Source organism: Rattus norvegicus, chromosome 13, assembly GCF_036323735.1.
Source record: "Rattus norvegicus strain BN/NHsdMcwi chromosome 13, GRCr8, whole genome shotgun sequence".
NCBI classification, from domain to species: Eukaryota; Metazoa; Chordata; class Mammalia; order Rodentia; family Muridae; genus Rattus; species Rattus norvegicus.
The window spans coordinates 11,546,288-11,569,959 of record NC_086031.1 but is presented as its reverse complement, the minus strand read 5'-3'; the positions used below and the strand labels follow the sequence as shown (position 1 = coordinate 11,569,959).

Genomic DNA, 23,672 nt, shown 5'->3' with positions numbered 1-23,672 from the left:
TAGGTGACTCTGGGCTGTTTGGCCACAGATATTCACCCCTAAGATGACTGCCATAAGTCTTAAGATTGTTGGACAAAGCTTCTCCCATGAATTTACGGCACAGGAAGATAACATTCAAGGGATGCCTCAGCTCGAGCAGATACCAGTTATCTCCTCAGTCAACACCCAGTGTCTCCACCACCTGACCTCATCGCCTGACCTCTTTGCCTCCAGCTATCACTCCCTATACCCTCATCTCCCCCTCCTTTATGTTTCACAAAGGTCACTCCCCCTACCTGAAAGCCTTAAAGCTGTAACGTTCATCCCAATAAACGAGACCTTGACAATAGAATCTTACTTGGTCTCCTTCTTCTCTTGCCCCCCATTTAGGCCCAAGGGTAGCACCCCTTCGGGACCCTGAAAAACTGGGTCCCCGCTGGCAGGGACAAAGAATTAAGAACTTAATGCCTGGAAGGATGTTTTACAAAGTGCCTGAATACGGGCCAAGGAGAATTCTCTGTATGTAGAATGCTTGTCAGGTGAACACAAAGACCTCAGGTCTATCCCCAATGGTCAATTTCTAAAAACCTGGGCACAGGGGCACACATCTGTTACCCTGTATTCAGAAGCTGAAGAAAGGAGGGCTGTGATGCTTGCTGGCCAGCTCCTCTAGCCAACTAAGTGAGCTCCACAATCAATGGGACCTCTCATAACACAAACAGAGAGATCAGCCTCTAACCTCACACATGAGTAAAGATATGCACATTATTCACACACACACATCCAACACCCTTGCACACACAAGTACTTGAAGACAATCACATTAAGACACTACCTCTAGACTATTGTTTATGGCTTTGTCTTCTCAGTGCTGATTAACTGTGCCTGATTCCTAAGAAGCAAAAAATCCAGGGAGCATTGACCTCCTGAGCATGTGTTATAAAGAAGAGGCATGGGACATAGTAGAAAAAAGAAGGGGAGGAGGACATTTCCACTGAACATGTCTTTGATTCCCTCCTACAGTCTCATCATCATTGAACTTGCATACCAATAGCATTATTTCATGGATGCCCCTAAGGAGCTACAAGCCTGACAACTGGTTATGGCGGATTTTTCAGTTAGCCCAGGATTGTTGATAAGACAAGGCAGTTCTCTAAAGCAGCAGCTGCTGCTGATATAACCCACATATGGGCCCAGAGTGCTGCAGTGGTATTTCTGATTACCTTGATAAGCAGGTTTTGATGAAGGGCCTCTAAGCTCTGATAAGTTGAAGGAGTCAAATGTTACCCAAGAAGTGAGAGTTGCTAAGGCCTTGGTGCTGACTGTTAGGGTGGCAAACCAGGTCATTTCCCTCTGGAAGTCTGTCAATGAGCACAGAAACATTGAGGGAGGGAATGGGTAGAAAGTTAGTGGACCCCAGACTCCAGCATGGAGAGAGGGCATAGAGGAAGAGGAGGAGAGGCTGAATCCACAGAAGGGAAGGTGGGAGAGAGGGAAGGAGGGTAAGAGAGAGGAGGGGAGGGAAGGGACAAAAAGTGTGCAGAAGGCATGGTGGCCACACCCAGTGAACACAGAGTACCATGTAGTAAAGCCTGGGCCAGGTGCCTGGAACAAAGACAGTATATTGCTAAGACTGGCAGCTGGGGAGAGGGGGAGGGGGTGTGAGAGTGGATGAATAAAGATCGTACTTCCCATGTGCTTCTGTGTACTGTCGTGTAGATGCCTTATATGCATCAGCTCATAAAATCCTCAGGGCAATCACACAAGGCAGCAGCCTTATGAATTACCAACTCAGGCAGAGAGGCAGAGAAGCTAAAGGAACGTACCCAAGTCCACAAAGCTAACTAGTGACAGAGCCTGGGTTTGACCAAAGTCTTGCTTTCTTGATCGTGGGAGGACCTGGCAGGATAAGGTGGTGAACTGAGTCTAGCCACTTCTAGCTTCTAAATGTTCCCATTCTTCATATAAGGAGAGGTAAAGATTTACATAAAATTTACATTTCTTATGCACACATTCCAGGATACCACTAATTTCACTTAATGGAGTCATCTACCTACTTTATAGTCTTAGTCATTTAGATCTAATTTCATCCCCAGAACAGGAAACTGTCCTCAAGCAGTAAGTTTAACCATCACAGCAGAAGGCATTATAAGGAAATTTGTTGGAGATAAAATAACTAACTATAGGGGGAACTGTACTAAGGTTTATATTATGATTATTTATAATTAATCAACTGCTACCCAGCCAATGACAGGCTAGTTAAAAGACTTTCAACAGGAAGAGGACTTACTTATTCATTTACTTAACAAATATTTATCTAGAGCCCATGATGTACCAGAAATTGGTTTTAGTGATACAAGAGTATTTACAGTAAAGTCCTTGTGAGCCAGAATTCAATCTAAAGGGAGAAGGTGGAGGCAGATATGAGATAAATGCACGTGCGACCCTGTAATGTGTCAGATAATGATAAGTGCTAAGGAAAACATAAAGTTAGGTAAATGACATGGATACAATTTACATACAGTGGCCAGAGCACATCCCTCTGATGACTGTGTTTATGCACAGGAGCACACACATCTGTATGTGTGCATGCACGTGCGCCGCTGAGAAAGGAATTCAGAAGCCAAGCAAATACCAGGAAAAGCTGTCCTTTACTAGTCCATCATTTAAGTAAAAACACAAGGAAAACAGCTTTGGAGATGCGTAGGTGAAGAGTATTTCAGCCTGAAGGAACAGCAAGTGCAAAGGCCCAGAGGCATGATGAGCTAGGCAGGTTCGACAGGCATCAAGATGGCTGCTGTAGAACCAACTAATACATGAAGGGAGATAGAAAGAATGGAAGGAAAAGTGGGGTAGGCTTAGAGCAAGGAAGGCCCTGCTAACCACAGAAAGGACTTCAATTTCTCTCTGAGAAAACCAGGAAGAAAAGTTCGTTGCTATGTTTTAGAATAAGTAAGCAAAGAAGGCAGTTTTTAACTTCACGAAATGGTTAGATGCGAGTGAAGCAGGCTGGGAAGAAAGGAAAGACTACTTTGGGTGTGTTAGGTTTGAGCTGGGTATTATTTATGTAGAACTAGCAATTAAGCTCCCGGTCCTAACTGTTTAAATGGAAATATACACTTTGGAGCACTAGATGCAAATGATATTGAAATCTGAAGAATGAGAGGAGTCACAGGAAATAGGAGAGTAGGAACAGAGACCAGGTAGACTACCACAAGTTGAAAGTTAGAGGAGGAAGAGTTACTAATGAGAGAGGAGGGGTTTTGTGGGGAGAGCATATGAGAGTGAATAGATAATTCATCTGATACACACACACACACACACACACACACACACACACACACATATATAGTTCCAGGTGATTTGGAACTTGCTATGTACCTGTGCTGATTACTTCCTGTCAATTTGCCTGGAAATTAGGATCACCTGGAAAGAGTGAACCACACTTGAGGACTTGTGCCTCCATCAAACTGCCTCAGGTGGGCCTGTCTATGGGAAATCTTGTTTGTGATTTATGTGGGACAGCTAAGCCCACCGTGGGTGGTGTCATCCCTGGGCAGGTGGGCCTAGGTAGTGAAACAAGCCTGTTAGCAGTGTTCCTCCATGGTCTCTACTCTGTCCCTGCCTTGGCTTCCCTTGGTGATAGACTATAACTTGTACGCTAAAATAAAATTTTTGCTCCCCAAGTTGTTTTCCCATAGTCAGTATTTTATTACAGCAACAAAAAGCAAACTAGAACCCTTAGCTTGTCCTTGGACTCAAAATGCCGGGATTGGAGACATGAGATACTGTAACTGTCTCTTCACTTTTCTCAGTGACCTCAAAGAGAAAAAGGATTGTGACAGTCAAGGGGAAGACGTGAAATGAGGGGAGAGAGTATTAAAGAGTATTCTAGAAAGCCAGAGAGAGAACCAAATCCCCACAGACATTAATGCTCCCTTCGGGTTCTGAGCTCTTCTCCAAAGGTACTCTTGGGACAAAGAGTGAGGACCTCATGTGTAAGGTGGCTCTGAAACACAAAACTCAGTTTCTGACTCCCACAGCTTCAATGTCAAACAGTAGATGGTAGATGGGGGAGGGGAAGAACTGAAAAAGTTAAGAGAAGGGATGGGGCTGTAGAATTCTGACCCAGCAAGCTTGAGGTCCTAAGTCAGTCCAGTCTGAAAGTGGGGAGAGATCAGCTGTGGAAGCATCAGCCTCCAGCGCCTGGTCAGGATGATCGATCAACCAACAGTGCTGCATTAGCCAAAATGTCGTTTCTAACAGTGGCCCAAAGCAACTGGAAACAGGCAAGAGCTTATGACTACCTGAAAGTTGAGCAGAAAAGCCAGCAATGAAAGTTAACAGAGTAAGAAGAGTCATTCATTCCTTCAAAAGAGTTACAAATTCAGAAAATAAGAACAAGTAGGAAATGGAGAATGAAAGTAGTCAGCACTAATCTAAGGCAGAAGTGATGGATTCCCTCAGGATAATGGAAAGGCATTCTTATTAACACATGACTAATTGAGGGGAGAGTCTTCGTGGAAGCAAATGAGTTTGAGGACAATTCCACTCCTGATTGTTGAGTTTTACAAGGTAAAACCACCATGGGTGAGGCAAAGAGGAAAAGCTGGCAAAGTATGACACAAAGAATTCAGGCCGAGGAGTAATGTAGGTCACATGCCATGCCAGCTGGGTCAGGAAGACTCTGGGGTTCAGAACCAAGAGCCCCACTGGAAGTTCAGAACATGAAGATGGACAGACTGAGGATGGTGATGGACATCCCATCTGTGACCACTGCTCCAAGAATCAACTCTCTCCTAAATCTTAAATCAGTTACGGCTTTGGCTCCATAGTAGGGTTTGAGCTTTGTTCTCTGGGTTCCTTCTTACCTAGTGTGAGGCTATGAGTCAAACTGAGTCAGCTTCATGAACATTCCTTCACCATCCTCTCATGCTCCTCACAAGGGAGGCCACTGTAGTGCAACTAAGAAGTGAGAGATGATAGCATTGGACCAACAAAATGGAGCTGTTTAGCTACTGCCATAACATAAAATCTAGGACAGGAAAGGAAGGTGTGGCCCAGAAAGGCAACTTACTCCCGAGGAGGAAATTATCTAAGAGTATCTATGATTCTTATGACATTAAATCTTCCAGTCAACTGACGTGCTGGTCAATGAGTCTAGGCTAAGACTTAAGCAATAAAGTTGAAGTCTCCAGGACTGGTACACAAAGAGCCTGCCATCTTTGATACTCTTGTGTGTATGGTTCTGTAAGTTTTATGGCACCTCTCAGTTGAGAAAAGAAGTCAAGGAACTGTGCAGTAAAGGTACCTGATTCCCACAGGTAGGGAATGAGTGTGTGAGGAATGAGGTCAGAGTCCAGGGTCAGTCCATGTATAGTCTTTAGGTAGTTGCTTAGTCCCTGGAAGCTCTGGTTGCTTGGCATTGTTGTACATATGGGGTCTCGAGCCCCTTCAAGCTCTTCCAGTTCTTTCTCTGATTCCTTCAACGGGGGTCCTATTCTCAGTTCAGTGGTTTGCTGCTGGCATTCGCCTATGAATTTGCTGTATTCTGGCTGTGTCTCTCAGGAGCGATCTACATCCGGATCCTGTCAGTCTGCACTTCTTTGCTTCATCCATCTTGTCTAATTGGGTGACTGTATATTTATGGGCCACATGTGGGGCAGGCTCTGAATGGGTGTTCCTTCAGTCTCTGTTTTAATCTTTGCCTCTCCCTTCCCTGCCAAGGGTATTCTTTTTCCTGATTTAAAGAAGGAGTGAAGCATTCACATTTTGATCATCCGTCTTGAGTTTCGTTTGTTCTAGGGATCTAGGGTAATTCAAGCATTTGGGCTAATAGCCACTTATCAATGAGTGCATACCATATATGTCTTTCTGTGATTGGGTTAGCTCACTCAGGATGATATTTTCCAGTTCCAACCATTTGCCTACGAATTTCATAAACTCGTTGTTTTTGATAGCTGAGTAATATTCCATTGTGTAGATGTACCACATTTTCTGTATCTATTCCTCTGTTGAAGGGCATCTGGGTTATTTCCAGTTTCTGGCTATTATAAATAAGGCTGCAATGAACATAGTGGAGCACGTGTCTCTTTTATATGTTGAGGCATCTTTTGGGTATATGCCCAAGAGAGGTATAGCTGGATCCTCAGGCAGTTCAATGTCCAATTTTCTGAGGATCCTCCAGACTGATTTCCAGAATGGTTTTACCAATCTGTAATCCCACCAACAATGGAGGAGTGTTCCTCTTTCTCCACATCCTCGCCAGCATCTGCTGTCACCTGAGTTTTTGATCTTAGCCATTCTCACTGGTGTGAGGTTAAATCTCAGGGTAGTTTTGATTTGCATTTCCCTTATTACTAAAGATGTTGAACATTTCTTTAGGTGTTTCTCAGCCATTCGGCATTCCTCAGCTGTGAATTCTTTGATTAGCTATGATCCCCATTTTTTAATAGGGTTATTTGTTTCCCTGCGGTCTAACTTCTTGAGTTCTTTGTATATTTTGGATATAAGGCCTCTATCTGTTGTAGGATTGGTAAAGATCTTTTCCCAATTTGTTGTTTGCCGTTTTGTCCTAACCACAGTGTCCTTTGCCTTACAGAAGCTTTGCAGGTTTATGAGATCCCATTTGTCGATTCTTGATCTTAGAGCATAAGCCATTGGTGTTCTGTTCAGGAAATTTTTTCCAGTGCCCATGTGTTCCAGATGCTTCCCTAGTTTTTCTTCTATTAGTTTGAGTGTGTCTGGTTTGATGTGGAGGTCCTTGATCCACTTGGAATTAAGCTTTGTACAGGGTGATAAGCATGGATCGATCTGCATTCTTCTACATGTTGACCTCCAGTTGAACCAGCACCACTTGCTGAAAATGCTATCTTTTTTCCATTGAATGGTTTTGGCTCCTTTGTCAAAAATCAAGTGCCCATAGGTGTGTGGTTTCATTTCTGCGTCTTCAATTCTATTCCATTGGTCTATCTGTCTGTCTCTGTACCAATACCATGCAGTTTTTATCACTATTGCTCTGTAATACTGCTTGAGTTCAGGGATAGTGATTCCCCCTGAAGTCCTTTTATTGTTGAGGATAGCTTTAGCTATCCTGGGTTTTTTGTTATTCCAGATGAATTTGCAAATTGTTCTGTCTAACTCTTTGAAGAATTGGATTGGTATTTTGATGGGGATTGCATTGAATCTGTAGATTGCTTTTGGTAAAATGGCCATTTTTACTATATTAATCCTGCCAATCCATGAGCATGGGAGATCTTTCCATCTTCTGAGGTCTTCCTCAATTTCTTTCCTCAGTGTCTTGAAGTTCTTATTGTACAGATCTTTTCTTGCTTGGTTAAAGTCACACCGAGGTACTTTATATTATTTGGGTCTATTATAAAGGGTGTCGTTTCCCTAATTTCTTTCTCGGCTTGTTTCTCTTTTGTATAGAGGAAGGCAACTGATTTATTTGAGTTAATTTTATACCCAGCCACTTTGCTGAAGTTGTTTAACAGCTTTAGTAGTTCTCTGGTGGAACTTTTGGGATCACTTAAATATACTATCATATCATCTGCAAATAGTGATATTTTAACCTCTTCTTTTCCCATCTGTATCCACTTGATGTCCTTTTGTTCTATGATTGCTCTGGCTAGAACTTCAGGAACTATATTGAATAAGTAGGGAGAGAGTGGGCAGCCTTATCTATTCCCCGATTTTAGTGGGATTGCTTCAAGTTTCTCTCCATTTAGTTTAAAGTTAGCAACTGGTTTGCTGTATATGGCTTTTACCATGTTCAGGTATGGGCCTTGAATTCCTATTCTTTCCAGGAATTTTATCATGAAGGGGTGTTGAATTTTGTCAAATGCTTTCTCAGCATCTAATGAAATGATCATGTGGTTTTGTTCTTTCAGTTTGTTTATATAATGGAGCACATTGATGGTTTTCCATATATAAAACCATCCCTGCATGCCTGGGATGAAGCCTACTTGATCATGGTGGATGATTGTTTTGATGTGCTCTTGAATTCGGTTTGCCAGAATTTTATTGAGTATTTTTGCGTCGATATCCATAAGGGAAATTGGTCCGAAGTTCTCTTTCTTTGTTGTGTCTTTGTGTGGTTTAGGTATAAGTGTAATTGTGGCTTCGTAGAAGGTATTCGGTAGTGATCCATCTGTTTCAATTTTGTGGAATAGTTTGGATAATATTGGTATGAGGTCTTCTATGAAGGTTTGATAGAATTCTGCACTAAACCCGCATGGACCTGGGCTCTTTTTGGTTGGGAGACCTTTAATGACTGCTTCTATTTCCTTAGGAGTTATGGGGTTGTTTAACTGGTTTATCTGTTCCTGATTTGACTTCAGTACCTGGTATCTGTCTAGGAAATTGTCCTATTCCTGAAGATTTTCAAGTTTTGTTGAATATAGGTTTTTATAGTAAGATCTGATGATTTTTTGAATTTCCTCTGAATCTGTAGTTATGTCTCTCTTTTCATTTCTGATTTTGTTAATTTGGATGCACTCTCTGTGTCCTCTCGTTAGTCTGGCTAAGGGTTTATCTATCTTGTTGATTTTCTCAAAGAACCAAGTTTTGGTTATGTTGATTCTTTCTATGGTCCTTTTGTTTCTACTTGGTTGATTTCAGCTCTGAGTTTGATTATTTCCTGCCTTCTACTCCTCCTAGGTGTATTTGCTTCTTTTTGTTCTAGAGCTTTTAGGTGTGCTGTCAAGCTGTTGAGATTTGCTCTTTCCTCTTTCTTTCTGCAGGCACTCAGCGCTATGAGTTTTCCTCTTAGCACCGCTTTCATTGTGTCCCATAATTTTGGGTATGTTGTACCTTCATTTTCATTAAGTTCTAAAAAGTTTTTAATTTCTTTTTTTATTTCTTCTTTGACCAGGTTATCATTGAGTAGAGCATTGTTCAATTTCCATGTATATGTGGGCATTCTTCCTTGATTGTTATTGAAGACCAGTTTTAGGCCGTGGTTGTCCGATAGCACGCATGGGATTATTTATATCTTTCTGTACCTGTTGAGGCCCGTTTTTTGACCAATTATATGGTCAATTTTGGAGAAAGTACCATGAGGAGCTGAGAAGAAGTTATATCCTTTTGCTTTAGGATAGAATGTTCTATAAATATCCGTTAAGTCCATTTGGCTCACGACTTCTCTTAGTCTGTCCACATCTCTGTTTAATTTCTGTTTCCATGATCTGTTCATTGATGAGAGTGGGCTGTTGAAATCTCCCACTATTATTGTGTGAGGTACAATTTGTGTTTTGAGCTTTAATAAGGTTTCTTTTATGTACGTAGGTGCCCTTGTATTTGGGGTATGGATATTTAGGATTGAGAATTCATCTTGTTGGATTTTTCCTTTGATGAATATGAAGTGTCCTTCCTTATCTTTTTTGATGACTTTTAGTTTAAAATTGATTTTATTTGATATTAGAATGGCTACTCCAGCTTGCTTCTTCTGACCATTTGCTTGGAAAGTTGTTTTCCAGCCTTTCACTCTGAGGTAGTGTCTGTCTTTGTCTCTGAGGTGTGTTTCCTGTAGGCAGCAGAATGCAGGGTCCTCGTTGCGTATCCAGTTTGTTAATCTATTTCTTTTTATTGGGGAGTTGAGACCATTGATGTTGAGAGATATTAAGGAATAGTGGTTATTGCTTCCTGTTATATTCATATTTGGATGTGAGGTTATGTTTGTGTGCTTTCATTCTCTTTGTTTTGTTTCCAAGACTATTAGTTTCTTGCTTCTTCTAGGGTATAGCTTGCCTCCTTATGTTGGGCTTTACCATTTATTATCCTTTGTAGTGCTGGATTTGTAGAAAGATATTGTGCAAATTTGGTTTTGTCATGGAATATCTTGGTTTCTCCATCTATGTTAATTGAGAATTTTGCAGGATACAGTAACCTGGGCTGGCATTTGTGTTCTCTTAGGGTCTGTATGACATCAGTCCAGGATCTTCTGGCCTTCATAGTTTCTGGCGAGAAGTCTGGTGTGATTCTGATAGATCTGCCTTTATATGTTACTTGACCTTTTTCCCTTACTGCTTTTAATATTCTTTCTTTATTTTGTGCGTTTGGTGTTTTGAAAATTATGTGACGGGAGGTGTTTCTTTTCTGGTCCAATCTATTTGGAGTTTTGTAGGTTTCTTGTATGCCTATAGGTATCTCTTTTTTTAGGTTAGGGAAGTTTTCTTCTATGATTTTGTTGAAGATATTTACTGGTCCTTTGAGCTGGGAGTCTTCACTCTCTTCTATACCTATTATCCTTAGGTTTGATCTTCTCATTGAGTCCTGGATTTCCTGTATGTTTTGGACCAGTAGCTTTTTCTGCTTTACATTATCTTTGACAGTTGAGTCGATGATTTCTATGGAATCTTCTCCTGAGATTCTCTCTTCTATCTCTTGTATTCTGTTGGTGAAGCTTGTATGTATGGCTCCTTGTCTCTTCTTTTGGTTTCCTATATCCAGGGTTGTTTCCATATGTTCTTTCTTGATTGCTTCTATTTCCATTTTTAATTCCTTCAACTGTTTGATTGTGTTTTCCTGGAATTCTTTCAGGGATTTTTGTGTCTCCTCTCTATGGGCTTCTACTTGTTTATTTATGTTTTCCTGGAATTCTTTCAGGGATTTTTGCGATTCTTTTTTGTAGGCTTCTACTTGTTTATTAATGTTTTCCTGTGTTTCTCTAAGGGAGTTCTTCACGTCTTTCTTGAAGTCCTCCAGCATCATGATCAAATATGATTTTGAAACTGGATCTTGCTTTTCTGGTGTGTTTGGATATTCCATGTTTGTTTTGGTGGGAGAATTGGGCTCGGATTCCATGTAGTCTTGGTTTCTGTTGCTTGGGTTCCTGTGCTTGCCTCTCGCCATCAGATTATCTCTAGTGTTACTTTGTTCTGCTATTTCTGACGGTGGCTAGACTGTCGTATAAGCCTGTGTGTCATGAGTGCTGTAGACCTGTTTTCCTCTCTTTCAGTCAGTTATGGGGACAGAGTGTTCTGCTTTCAGGTGTGTAGCTTTTCCTCTCTACAGGTCTTCAGCTGTTCCTGTGGGCCTGTGTCTTGAGTTCACCAGGCAGGTCACTTGCAGCAGAAAAGTTGGTCTTACCTGTGGTCCTGAGGCTCAAGTTCACTCGTGGGGTGCTGCCCTCGGGCTCCCTGTGGCGGCAGCAACCAGGACGATCTGCGCCGCCCCCTCCGGGAGCCTCAGTGCATCAGGGTTCCAGATGGCCTTTGGTGTTTTCCTCTGGCGCCCGAGATGTATGTGCAGAGAGCAGTCTCTTCTGGTTTCCCAGGCTTGTCTGCCTCTCTGAAGGTTTAGCTCTCCCTCCCACGGGATTTGGGTGCAGAGAACTGTTTATCCGGTGTGTTTCCTTCAGGTTCCGGCGGTGTCTCAGGCAGGGGTCCTGCCGCTCCTGGGCCCTCCCCCACGGGAGTCCAGAGGCCTTATACAGTTTCCTCTTGTGCCAGGGATGTGGGCAGGGGTGGGCAGTGTTGGTGGTCTCTTCCGCTCTGCAGCCTCAGGAGTGCCCACCTGACCAGGTGGTGAGGTCTCTCTCTCTCACGGGGTCTGGGAGCAGAGAGCTGCTGCAGGCCGGGATCCACGGGTGTGGGACCTCCGGTAAACACAGGACATGCCCGGTCCTAGAGGAATTCTGCTTCCGTGTGTCTTGAGCTCACCAGGCAGCTTTCTTGCAGCAGAAAATTTGGTCTTACCTGTGGTCCCGAGGCTCAAGTTCGCTCTCGGGGTGCTGCCCACGGGCTCTCTGCGGTGGCAGCAACCAGGAAGATCTGCGCTGCCCCCTCCTGCCAGTCATGTCGTGACACGAGCTAGTGTTACCTGAACAAAAGAGTTCCATTGAGAGAAATGCCTCCGTAAGATCCAGGTGTAAGTCATTCTCTAAACTAGTAATTGATGGGGAGGGTCCAGTTTATTGGGGGTTGTGCCATCCCTGGTCTGGTGGTCCTGGTTTCTATAGGAAATCAAGCAATGTGGAAAGCAAGCCAATGAGCAGCACTGCTCCACAGCCTCTGTATTAGTTCCTGCTTCCGGGTCCTGCCCTGTTTTGAGTTCCTGTCCTGACTTCCTACAGTGATGAACAGTGCTGTGGAATCACAAACCAAACAAACTCCTTTACTCCCCAACTTGAATTTTCATCGTGGTGTTTCATCACAGCAATAGAAACCCAAATACATCATCAAAGACTGAACTCAAAGAAATAGGAAAACATACCAGAAGTTTTAAAAGGCAAGTTTGGAACCCAACCCATGCCCAAACACTTTGAAGAGGGAGTACGGAATAGGAAATACAGTGTTTTCAATTAGGCCAAGAAGATATGACAAAGGTTAGGAAAGATACTTGCACAATGATAAACTGAGACATTTGAAGGTCAAACAAGAAAAGGGGGAGATGGCATGGTACCTGAGGAGGAGCCTTTCTCGGGGGCAGTACATTGGAATGGTGTTAGGACAGATTTCAGAAAATACATCTAAATAAAAGGTCAGAATGGGTAGTCCTCAAGCCACTTCAACACTGTCAGGAAAACAAGCTTGGTGCCCTGCAGAAGTAAAAAGCATCCAGAGGAGGAGGCTAAAAGATACGGAGTAGACCTGGGGGAACTCTCTCCTCAATCCTCACTTGCCTTCTGGGGTGCTTCTCCTGCAGTGAACAGAGGTTCCAACCTAGCAATAATAATAATAATAATAATAATAATAATAATAATAATAATAATAATAGCAAGAACAATAACAATAATTATTATTATTTCTTCCTATGAAATGGTTAGCTGACCCTAGAAAAAGAAAAGTAACAGTTTAAAAGACCCCCTCCCAGAAAGAAAATTGTACAAGCCCAAGGCCCTCAACTATAGAAATAAAAAGTAAGTTTTTAAATATGTGAGACAAGCTGACCCATCATTTAGATGAAACAGACCAGAAAAGAAAACAAAATGCAGAAACCAGACTAAATTATGGACATTGTTCCATGGGCCACCTGACAGAAAAAAGAAAAAGTCCCTGACCCCTCGGAAGCCCTGACCACCATGTACTTTTTGCTAACTCACTGTTATGATTATAACCAAAATAGGTAACATACACGTATGCCTCATTTACTCCACCAATCACATCCCTGTAACCATGCATCTGCTTCTGTAAGCCTGCTTCTGCTCCCCAATGCCCTATAAAAACCTGTCCCTGGTTCTGCTAGGCGCGCCAGTCTTCCGAATTGACTGGGACGCCCACAGATACCTGTGTATCCTGATCAATAAAAATACTCTTGCAGATTGCAGCCTGTGGACTCGGTCTGGTCACTGGGCTTGAGGATCTCCCTCCTGAGGGAAGATTCTCTCTGAGAGTCTTACATTATGGAGGCTCGTCCGGGATCGGAGATCCTCTGCCTAGAGACCACCGACCACCCACCGGAAGGTAAGCTGGCCAGTGTTTGTCTTGTCCTGTCTTGTCTTGCTTTGTGACTTGTTCTGTAAATGCTTAGTTACTTGGCTTGGGTCTATACCGTTTGTATTTGGGCGGGCCAGAGAAGCAGCTGACGAGCTCGGACTTCTCCCCCGCAGCCCTGGAAGACGTTCCAAGGGTGTTTGGAGCCCGGTTTTTCGGGGCTCAGCCTGTATCAGAAGGATATGTGGTTTTGGGTTGGAGGAGAGAGAAAAGAGCCGGATCCACTGAAGGATCCGGACCCTTGTCGCCTCTGTCTGAATTTTTGGTTTCAGTTTGACACCGAAGCCACGCGGTGCATCTGTCTGTCTGACTGTTGGAATTGTTTGTCTTCTTTGTGTCCTAATTTTCTTTGAACATCTGTGGACATTGGTTATAGGATGCTTTGTCTTGGTCTTGTTTGTCTGGTTTGTTTTCTGTGGTATTGTCCAGTGTCTTTTTGGCTTTTGTTTCGTTTTTGGACTTGGACTGACAACTGTGTTTGAAATCTTGGAATGACAACTGTGATTGAAATCATGAAACTGTTTGCTTTGTTTGTCAAGGAGTTTTACTTGGTCCTCTTGGTGTTTAACTTAAAAGTTAAAAATAATTTGCTTGAGAGAAATTGTTTTCTGCCGGGGAGTTTTATCTTTCTCTCTTGAGCCTCCTCCCCAAAGAGAGATGCCCCTCCCTTTGCTCCCCTTGTCCAGTCTAGCTGCTGTTAACAGTTGTGTATGAAGAACTCCAGGTTAGTGAGTGACCCTGTCTGAAGCAGGTATTAACAAGAGCCTAAAAGCTTTACCTTAGATCTTGAAGAAAAATTCTTCCTGTTGCTTAAACATTCACAGCTTCTAAGGAAGGGACAGCACAGAGTAGAAAAATATAGGGGCTGAGGGTGACAAGCATGCAGGCCTGCTAGCAAGCTACAGGCTGCGCGTGGGCAGTGGCACAGCTCTGGCCAAGTCAGCGTAAGAAGAGTTTCAATGTGATGAGGCCAGCCAGTGTTGACGCTTTGACAACAAAAAGATAATATAGAGTTAGTGGTTGTTTTATGAGACTTTTGGCCCTGAAAAATAATAATTCCAGTTGTTGCCTTTAGTGGCACTTGCTCAACACTTGCTCACAAAAGGAGAGTGTTCATTAAGAGAAGTTCTTTAAGGGAGCCTGCCTTATCTGCTGGCCCTATTCCAAGAGAGGAGTTGGTCTCCAACATTAAATAACCTTCCCTGTTAGTCAGCATTGACATGGAGAGTGCCTTTGATCCTATCCCCACAGCAGTCAGTTCCTGCCCCTGTGGCCAAAATGCCCCAGGTTGGGGGACAGAGAAGCCCCTAAAATAGTTTCAAAAAGAATCTACAACAAACTGTGAAGAACTTTGTTTTGCCAGTCAAAATTTAGAATTCAGGCTTTGGCTGTGGCCAAGGTCAGTATTAATGTTTTCTTTTCCATGGGCCTTCCACTGAGACAGTTTGGTAAAGGGCTGCTACTGAGGTCTTGAAAGTCCCAGGTGAACCGGTTACAATTCTTTTGTCAGCCACTTGACATCTAGCATCCAGGTCCTAACCATCTCTCCATCCTTTTGTTATTAGTTCTTAAGTCCAGAGAGATAGTCGGTAACAGATCAGCTCCCTCTCTGTTTGCCGTTCTGTTTCACAGACACAAAGCTTGTGCTTATTTTTACAACAGCCTTTTTGTCCCAAAAAGTCCTCCTGGTTTAGCTGTGTGACTAAATGCTATTTGTCCTCTTCAGTGGACCTCTATTCTCAAGATTCTCTTATTTTCTCACCATCCCATTTGAGATGCTTGTTAGTTACTGTTACAGTACTTCTTTATCACCGAGGAAAGACAGAGTCCTACTAGAGGCCAGAAAGATAAATCCAGACATGGATAAAAGACCCTCACTCCTGACTGTTGACTTAAATACCCCTGAAGGTAGAGAGTGCTCCGGGTCTGCCACCAGGCTCCAAGGGTAGGTCTCCGAGGGGCTAAAAAATGCCCCACCAATCTGGCTAAGATAAAAAAAAAGATATAAAGAGAAAAAGTTACAAAAATTTAAAGGGTTAAGCTAAGTTGCTGAGAGTTATTATAAGTTACAGAAAAAAATAAAGTTAAAATATAATTACATAAGTGGACAACATCTAATAGCTATAGAGGAAGATACAGAAGATATAAAAGAGCGACTAAAAAAAATAAAAAGAACAAAAAGCTAAAAAAAAAAGAGACAAAAAAAAATAAGCTAGAGAGCTAAAGAGGGATAAAAGACAGGAGAGGAATATTTACTGGCCACAGTAATTAGAGAACCTAAGAAGACAATACCTGACAACAGAAGAAAATTCCTAGCTAAAGACCAGTGTGCCTATCACAAGGAAAAAGGACACTGGGTCAGGGACTGCCCCAGAAAGAACAAGAGGGGCCTCTCCAGCAACCCATAAGGCAAGCCTCTTGGTCCTAGAGTGCTGGCTATGCGCTAAGATAGAAGGGAAGCCTGCCCAGTTGTTTTGTGAATACGGGGGCCCAACACTCTGTGCTCCTACGCCCAAATGGGCTAGTGTCCAACAAAAGACCTTGAGTACAGGGGACTACCGACAACAAATGATACTCATGGACTACCCAAAGAACAGTGGACCTTGGCGTGGGCCGGGTATCCCACTTGTTCCTTGTGATTCCAGACTGCCCCTATGAGTCTAAACCCTACAACCCTGCTCCCGGACCCAGACCTAGACACCCCCCTTCATGACTGACAACAGGTGCTCACTAAAGCACAGGGGTGACATAAAGATCGGACTGATCAGCCAACAGATGAGATAGATGCCATCTGGTTCATAGATGAGAACAGCTTCTTAGAGAAAAAAAAAAGATAGACTGGGACAACAATGGTAGATAGAAACAGAATCATATGGGCTCAGGCCCTACCAAAAGACACTTCTACTCAGAGGGTAGAGCTCGCTCCCCTCACCAAAGCCCTTAGACTGAGAAAGGGACTTAACATCTATGTGGACAGCACGTATGCCTTTGCTACAGCCCATCAGCAGAGGGGCCTGCTAACATCTGAGGGAAAAAAAAAAAAAAAAAAGAGATTCTGGCTATGTTAAGGCCCCTCCATGACCCGGCCAGGCCGAGGAAGAGACTCTGGTACACCTCAACGAGAAAGAAAATCCTGCTACAATTTTTACAGGCAGAGGCCATGATAAAACAAATGCATCAATAGACTCACTTCGGGGTAAGCAAACTCATCCAGACGTTTTCGAAAACTAAATATTATGTCACAGGTCTCAAGTATCTCGTAGAACAGATAGTACACTGATGTATACTAGGCCAAAAGGTAACTGTTTTCAGGAAAGTTGACTATGGTAGGAGGCTCCATGTGGAATGGCCTAGATAGTACTGAGAAGTGTACTTCACAGAGATAAAACCAAAAAAATATGATTTCAAATGTCTCCTAGTGTTTATAGATATCTCTTCAGAAATAGATAAAAGCTTCCCCCACCAAGCAAAAGACGGCCTCAATAGTCATCAAGAAGATACTAGAAGAAATCTTCCACAGGTCTGGAGTGCCCAAGGTAATCTGGTCAGACAACAGCCCTACTTTCGTTGCCAAGATAAGCCAGGGTGTGGACAAATATTTAGAGGTTGATTAAAAAGTACGTTATATTTACAGACCTCAAAGTTCAGGACAGGTAAAATAAATAAATAAGACTCTAAAAGAGACCCTGACCAAATTAACCATGGAGACTGACATAGACTGGGTGACACTCCTTCCCTCTTGCTCTCTTCAGAGCAAGAAATACCCCTTCCAGATTCAGCTTTACCCCCTTTGAGATCTTATATGGGGCCTCAGCTCCCCTCACTATATTAGATGATGTTACTGAACCAACATGTCATAGTAATAATGATTTATATGCCAGGCTAAAAGACCTACAGGTGGTAAAGAAAAAAATCTGCTCACAGCTGACAGCAGCCTATGCCCCAGAGACCCCTGAGACATGTCATCAGTTCCAGGTTAGAGACTACAGCTACACTGAGCCCAGACACTCGAGCCTCACTGAAAAGGACGGCACCTGGTGCTGCTTACCACCCTGACAGCCATCAAGTCTCAGCCCTCACCAGCAGCGTACTAGCTGTTGGGACTAAGAGCTGGGACCTAGAGGGACACTCAGATCTTCAAAAAGCTCCCTAGACTTAAGTGACTGAGAGGTTGCTATAATGCTCACTTTAGGAGTGTGTTTTAAAAACAAAAATTTCATGTTTGCCTGTTTGCCCTGGGTTCCCTCAGAATAGGTATAAAGATAGGCTTGATTTTTATTACAAATGATATAATATTACATATGTTAGTACTCCTAACACTTCTTGAGACTGTGCCTCAGGGATCACAACCTATACAAGTTTAAAAGTTCTAAAAGACCTTGGTTATAGGTTCAGATAGTGTCCAGATTAGAATCCTGATGCTAAAGACTTAATAAGACACAAAAGAGAGTTAAAAATTATTTAAGGCTATCTAGGTGCTACAAGGACAACACAGGGACATCTGCTGTTGCCCTACAATACAAGGCTTATAAAAAATTCAAAACTGCCATTGACTCAGAAATAAAAAAAAAATAAAAAAGACTTTTTAGCTGACCTCCAAGAACACCTAACCTCCCTCTCAGAGGTAGTCCTTCAAAATAAGAAAAGATTAGACCTAATATTCCTTTAAAAAAGAGTCTGTGTGCTACACTAAAAAAAATGTTGTTTCTATACAGATCAGACAAAAATAATAAGAGATATAGTCTTTCAGTCATTCAAACTTTTGTGCTGAGACAACAGTATCAGATGGTAAAACAACAAAAAACAGAGATAACTTAACCAAGTTGAGTGGAAGATTCCACTCAAGGACAAAAAAAGAAAATGGGGGAATAAAAGACCCCCTCCCAGAAAGAAAATTGTACAAGCCCAAGGCCCTCAACTATAGAAATAAAAAGTAAGTTTTTAAATATGTGAGACAAGCTGACCCATCATTTAGACGAAACAGACCAGAAAAGAAAACAAAATGCAGAAACCAGACTAAATTATGGACATTGCTCCATGGGCCACCTGACAGAAAAAAGAAAAAGTCCCTGACCCCTCGGAAGCCCTGACCACCATGTACTTTTTGCTAACTCACTGTTATGATTATAGCCAAAATAGGTAACATACACATATGCCTCATTTACTCCACCAATCACATCCCTGTAACCATACATCTGCTTCTATAAGCCTGCTTCTGCTCCCAATACACTATAAAAACCCGTCCCTGGTTCTGCTAGGCGCGCCAGTCTTCCGAATTGACTGGGACGCCCACAGATACCTGTGTATCCTGATCAATAAAAATCCTCTTACAGATTACAGCCGGTAGACTCGGACTGGTCATTGGGGCTTGAGGATCTCCCTCCTGAGGGAAGATTCTCTCTGAGAGTCTTACAAGTTTGTGACAGGAATATTGACTTATACTAAGGCTTATCAATTCTTTGAGAAATGCAAAGTGCACACAGCAGGTGACTTCCCTGGTCCTCACTATGAGGTTTCACTATGTTTACCTCAATAGCTGAAGGAAACTGGGGGTCTGAGTAGTCACTAGATGGAGCTAGACTTTCAGTCCCCAACTATGTGCTCTAAAGTCCTACATTTCCTGTCCTTGTTCCTTAGAGCAGAAAGGACCAATTGGAGAACGGGAACACAGATGTGGAGGCATACCTTCTTCCACACATTCTGAAAAGGGCTTCTGATTAGCATTTTCCACAGCCCCCTGCCATTAAGGACAACAGAAGCTCATCAGATTCACAACTTGTTAAGACATAGAGATGCAGCTCCCAGGCAGGGTATAGTAAGGACTGGTGACAGGTGCAAGTAGGGGCTGGAATGCTGCCCTTGAGAAGAAAATGTTTTTCTCACTTGGCCTTAAACTATGTTCTGCTGTGTCCTGTTTCTGTGGAAGCGGTTCTCAAACTCTCTTGGTAAAGACAAGTATACTTTGATGATAAGAAGAGGGGTGATTTGTTATGTGAATATTTTGAGAAGAAACCTTTGTTTAGTAGTATTTCTTTGTTTAGTCTTGCCTCAGTTGTTCCTGGTATCATGGGAATAATGATCTTATGGTATCTTGCCAAAATGGAAATTGTAGTAATACATATTCATAGCTATATAAGGATTAATAAAGCTTGCAACTGTGTGCAGTCGCTTCTGCCTTTGCTCTGCACCCCATGTCCTGGTTGTGTTTGACCATACCCAGGGCCCCCAATGCAATAGATGTTGACAACAACTCTCCCACCACCTCACAGACTCTCTGAAGATTGGCTGCCACCATTGCTTTTAATAGTCCGCAGATGTGATGTCCCCTAAAGTTGTGCTTCATGATGCCTTGAAAAATCTCCATGCTCACCTGAGAACTCTAAACCTCCAGACTCTGGTTCTGGGTGCACTGCTGCCTTTTATCAAGTGTTATTAGCGATGATTGGTTCATTTATTACACTTGTCTTTAGACAAATAATTAAAGGTAACCTCTTTCTTCTAGATCACGGAAAAGAGTAGTGTCTTTATTCCTGTTTCGTCCTTACAAGCCAGACAGTTAAGTTTAATGGGGGCACAATATAATTTGCATTTGAAACTCAGGAATCTCTCTTGATTGCTGAGACTGGAGCTTCAGTCTATGGGGTTTACTGGTCTTCAGAGAATTTATAAAAACAGGTGTCGAATGATGGTGTCATGTGTTGACCGGCTAGAGAGGAACACAGTGCTTTCAAGCTATACAAACTAAAGCAATCCTTCTGGCTACTATCTCTTATTAACAAGGACCTGAAGGTTGGATGGCATACAACTCCAGATTGAATTGTGGTCAATTCCAGATTTAACTTCAGGTCTTCTGGTACCCAGACAGTGACCTACATCACATCTCTGTATCTTCTCTTCAAAACTGTTTGTTTCCTCTCTCCCAACTATTTTCATTTAATCTTCCGGAATGATTAGCAAAGCAGGCTAAATAGATGAAGTCAATGGAGGCCAGCAAGGTTAAATGACTGGTCCCTAGGTCTACGGTGACTCTTACAGAGGAAGGAAGATTTAGGAATAAAAATGGATGTTTGCTGCTTTAGAAGTCAAAGATTCTATATTTTTGGATTCTCTATAGTCATGTTATTGGCAAATTAAACCAGCAGTATTTTCAAGTTCCTAGCTATATAGTAGCTGATTTACTTTAGGGCTTAATATTAACTTTTTCAAAGAAATGAGTTTGGTTGCAATTTTGACGGACAGAGAATGGAGATATTTACATAAAACCATTACCTTTTAAACAAAAAGGCTTCAAGGACCAATACCTATAAAACTTATCAATCTCACACCTCCAAGTAGCAGGGGGACCTGGTTCTTTTTTCTGTGTAAGGATCTGCAGTGTTGGTTCTTGATGTTTCCAATGTCACCGTAGACATGTCATAACTATTCCAGCCTGTTTTGTGCCTGCTTGATCTGGAAACAAGCTCACAGGAACCATGGCTGCATCCATTGATCACTTACTATGGCCAAGACATAAGCAGGAGGCGAGACTTGTCAAGACAAAGTGGATGCTCTAGTACTCTATGTGGTAAACCATAGAGCATCAAGATTTTAGTGGCATAGAATGTCTTCAAGGGGTCTGGTCAAAGAAGTGTCATCTAAGTAAGGGACAGTCAAAGGTTTTCAGAAGTAGCTAAGCTTTGGAAAGGTGGCAGGACTCAGAGAAGAGGGATAAAAAGAAAAGGGACCGTGAGCAGAAAAGATGGTCTTTAGAGATGCTGAAATCAAAGAAATGCTCCTTAGACTTTGTTAAAGCTTTCCACGATTTTAAATTTATTTATTTTTTTCTTCTTGTGTATTTCCCTGAGAAAACAGAAGCTGTCCTGAAGAGAGAAGATACCAAGCTACTTTTCCAGTAGGCAAAATCTATGAAATCCTTGCCAGCCACTGTAGCTGGGAACTGGGCTACAAACCTGTGAAGGAGTTTGAACAAGTTTATTTCCTTGCTCAGTTGAGAAAAGACCCTGGAGTAGGCACATGGTCCGATGGGACAGAAAACAAGAAAACAGGGGCACGGACAGCTTCTTCCTCCACACCTTCTGAAAGGGTTTTCTGATCAGCATTTCTAACAGTGTGCACATTTTTCATGTCCCTTTAAGGTGTGCTTCATGATGCATAGAGTCTCTATGCTCACCTGAGATCTCTAGCCCTCCACAGACTGGTTCTGGGTGTGTCGCTGCCATTGATCATGCTTTATTCATGATGGTTGACTCACTTGCCACACTTAGTCTCAAACAAATTTATTAAAGCCTGATCCTTTAAAAACCAAATCCTCTCCTTTATCTGTGTACAAATCTTTTGTGCCACAAACAGCTATTGTATTCTTGCTACCTGGTGTTTCAAGTTTTGCAACAGACTCTATACTATATTATTTTCAGGAAAAATCCAGACTAAGACAACACAAAATAAGTCCCATGAATATGGATACACACTCTATGCAGCCTTATTTAATAAGGCAGATTTAATTGCAGAATAGAAGAGGCACAGAATTCCATTCACTTTGAAAGAATGGGGTTGCCTGGACACACTGTACCTAGAGCACCAGGGCTGCATCTCTTGGCCCAACAACCTCAGCATGTGCCTCCTTCCTTTGCCCCTGCTGCCAAGCCATTCACACTCATTTTTTCCTGGGTGGCTTCTTTCTTTCCCTTCCTACTTCCCAGATCCCATTTCATCATACTGTATCTTCCAGGTTCACTGCTGCATCTGAGGATGCTACATCAGGGCCGCATGACTTTTAGATCAACCAAAAGCAGCTATGAAGACACAATCACTGGCCACATTTTCAGTCAAATTTCAGACAATTAGGTTGGTGAAAACTGTCAATATTTACTGGAAATTGCAGGTACATGTTTTCAGTGTTACCATCATGTCTTTTAAGTGGATTTTCGTAATTATTTTCCAAATCATTTGTAAGTCTAACATGGGTGCTGAAAGGACCTAAGGAACACGTCTGGAGCATGTAGTAACAATATGCCAAGAATATTTACACACACAATGAGAAAGGGTGACAGTGGTGCCTATCAAAAAGAAAAAGCAAAACTGGAAGGGACAATTACACAAATTGAATATAGTGCTGACATGCTGCACAAAGAGAATTACAGAGCTGTAGAACCAAGAAAACAGAACCTTCCCAAAGAGAATAATATCTGAGGGCTTTCTTCCTTAACTTTTATAAGCTACTACCTGGTATGTTTTCCCCTCTTTCTAGCAAATATGAAAACCTTTCCAATTAAGCTGCTCAAATGCAATTCATTGGATCAAAGGTTACAATAAAGAGAAAAATCCTGACAATCTCCACATCACCTGGAATGTATTTAGTTAATAGCTTGAATTTTAAAATTATTTCAGGTTCAAAATTTCTCAAAAATTAAAAAAGTGGGTAAAAGAAATGATTCTTCTTAAAATATTCAACAAATTTTCAATTTTACATCTGAAGGGAAACTTAAAAAAATACCTTAGAAATGTCCTAGGTAGAAAGAAGACTGAATTAAAATGTGTTGTATTACATTGTTTCTAACAAAAATCAATTTCCTGGTAAGAAATTAATAAAAATAGACAACCTTCACAGATGTATAGGAATTGAGCTAAAAAGTAAAGTAACCCATTCCAAAGTTATTAAACCAGACATGCTGTTATCACAATAGTAAATAGATGGATTTTACAGACAAAAATACATTTTCTATATAAATAGATCTTCAATTAAAATAATTGTAAAATGAATCACAAGACCACATTTCCAAGTTTCTGAAAAGATAGTTTATAACTCTGAAACCAGTTAAAAACCAGAGATTACTCAAAATCATACACTCCATTCCTTCTATTTTTTAAATTACTAATTTCTTTAACAAGTTTAAAATTATACATTAGAACTTTATAAGTTTTAATCTTTATTCAAGGGAAAACAAAAAGTTAAAGAGTTCCTCAAAATTCTTCCCACATGATGCATATCCATTATGTAATACTAAACTCCCGGTTTAGAGATAAATCCATAAATTCTAAGTTTTAAAAACCCACAAAGATGATTTTGATTTGCAACTGTGGAATATGACAGGCAGTATAAAAACACAGGGTCCAGTCAGGAGTCTTGAAGGCTGTGTTTTCATGTGGAGGACATTCCTCCACAAAGGAGTCAGACTTTGGTTCACAGTTTGTAAGCTCTGCAAAACTTTTGTTATGATAGGTTGCTACCCACAGAGGAAGTTATTCATAAACAAAATA

The 23,672-nt window shown here is 41.8% G+C and overlaps 1 long non-coding RNA gene across 1 annotated transcript; it reads left to right on the top strand.

The window, feature by feature from the left end:
• The first annotated feature begins 13,161 nt into the window (after positions 1-13,161).
• Positions 13,162-21,721, top strand: LOC120096224 (uncharacterized). The gene is made up of 2 exons (XR_005492382.2): positions 13,162-13,385; positions 21,267-21,721. It is a non-coding gene; the product is annotated as an uncharacterized LOC120096224 (long non-coding RNA).
• The last annotated feature ends 1,951 nt before the right edge of the window (positions 21,722-23,672 follow it).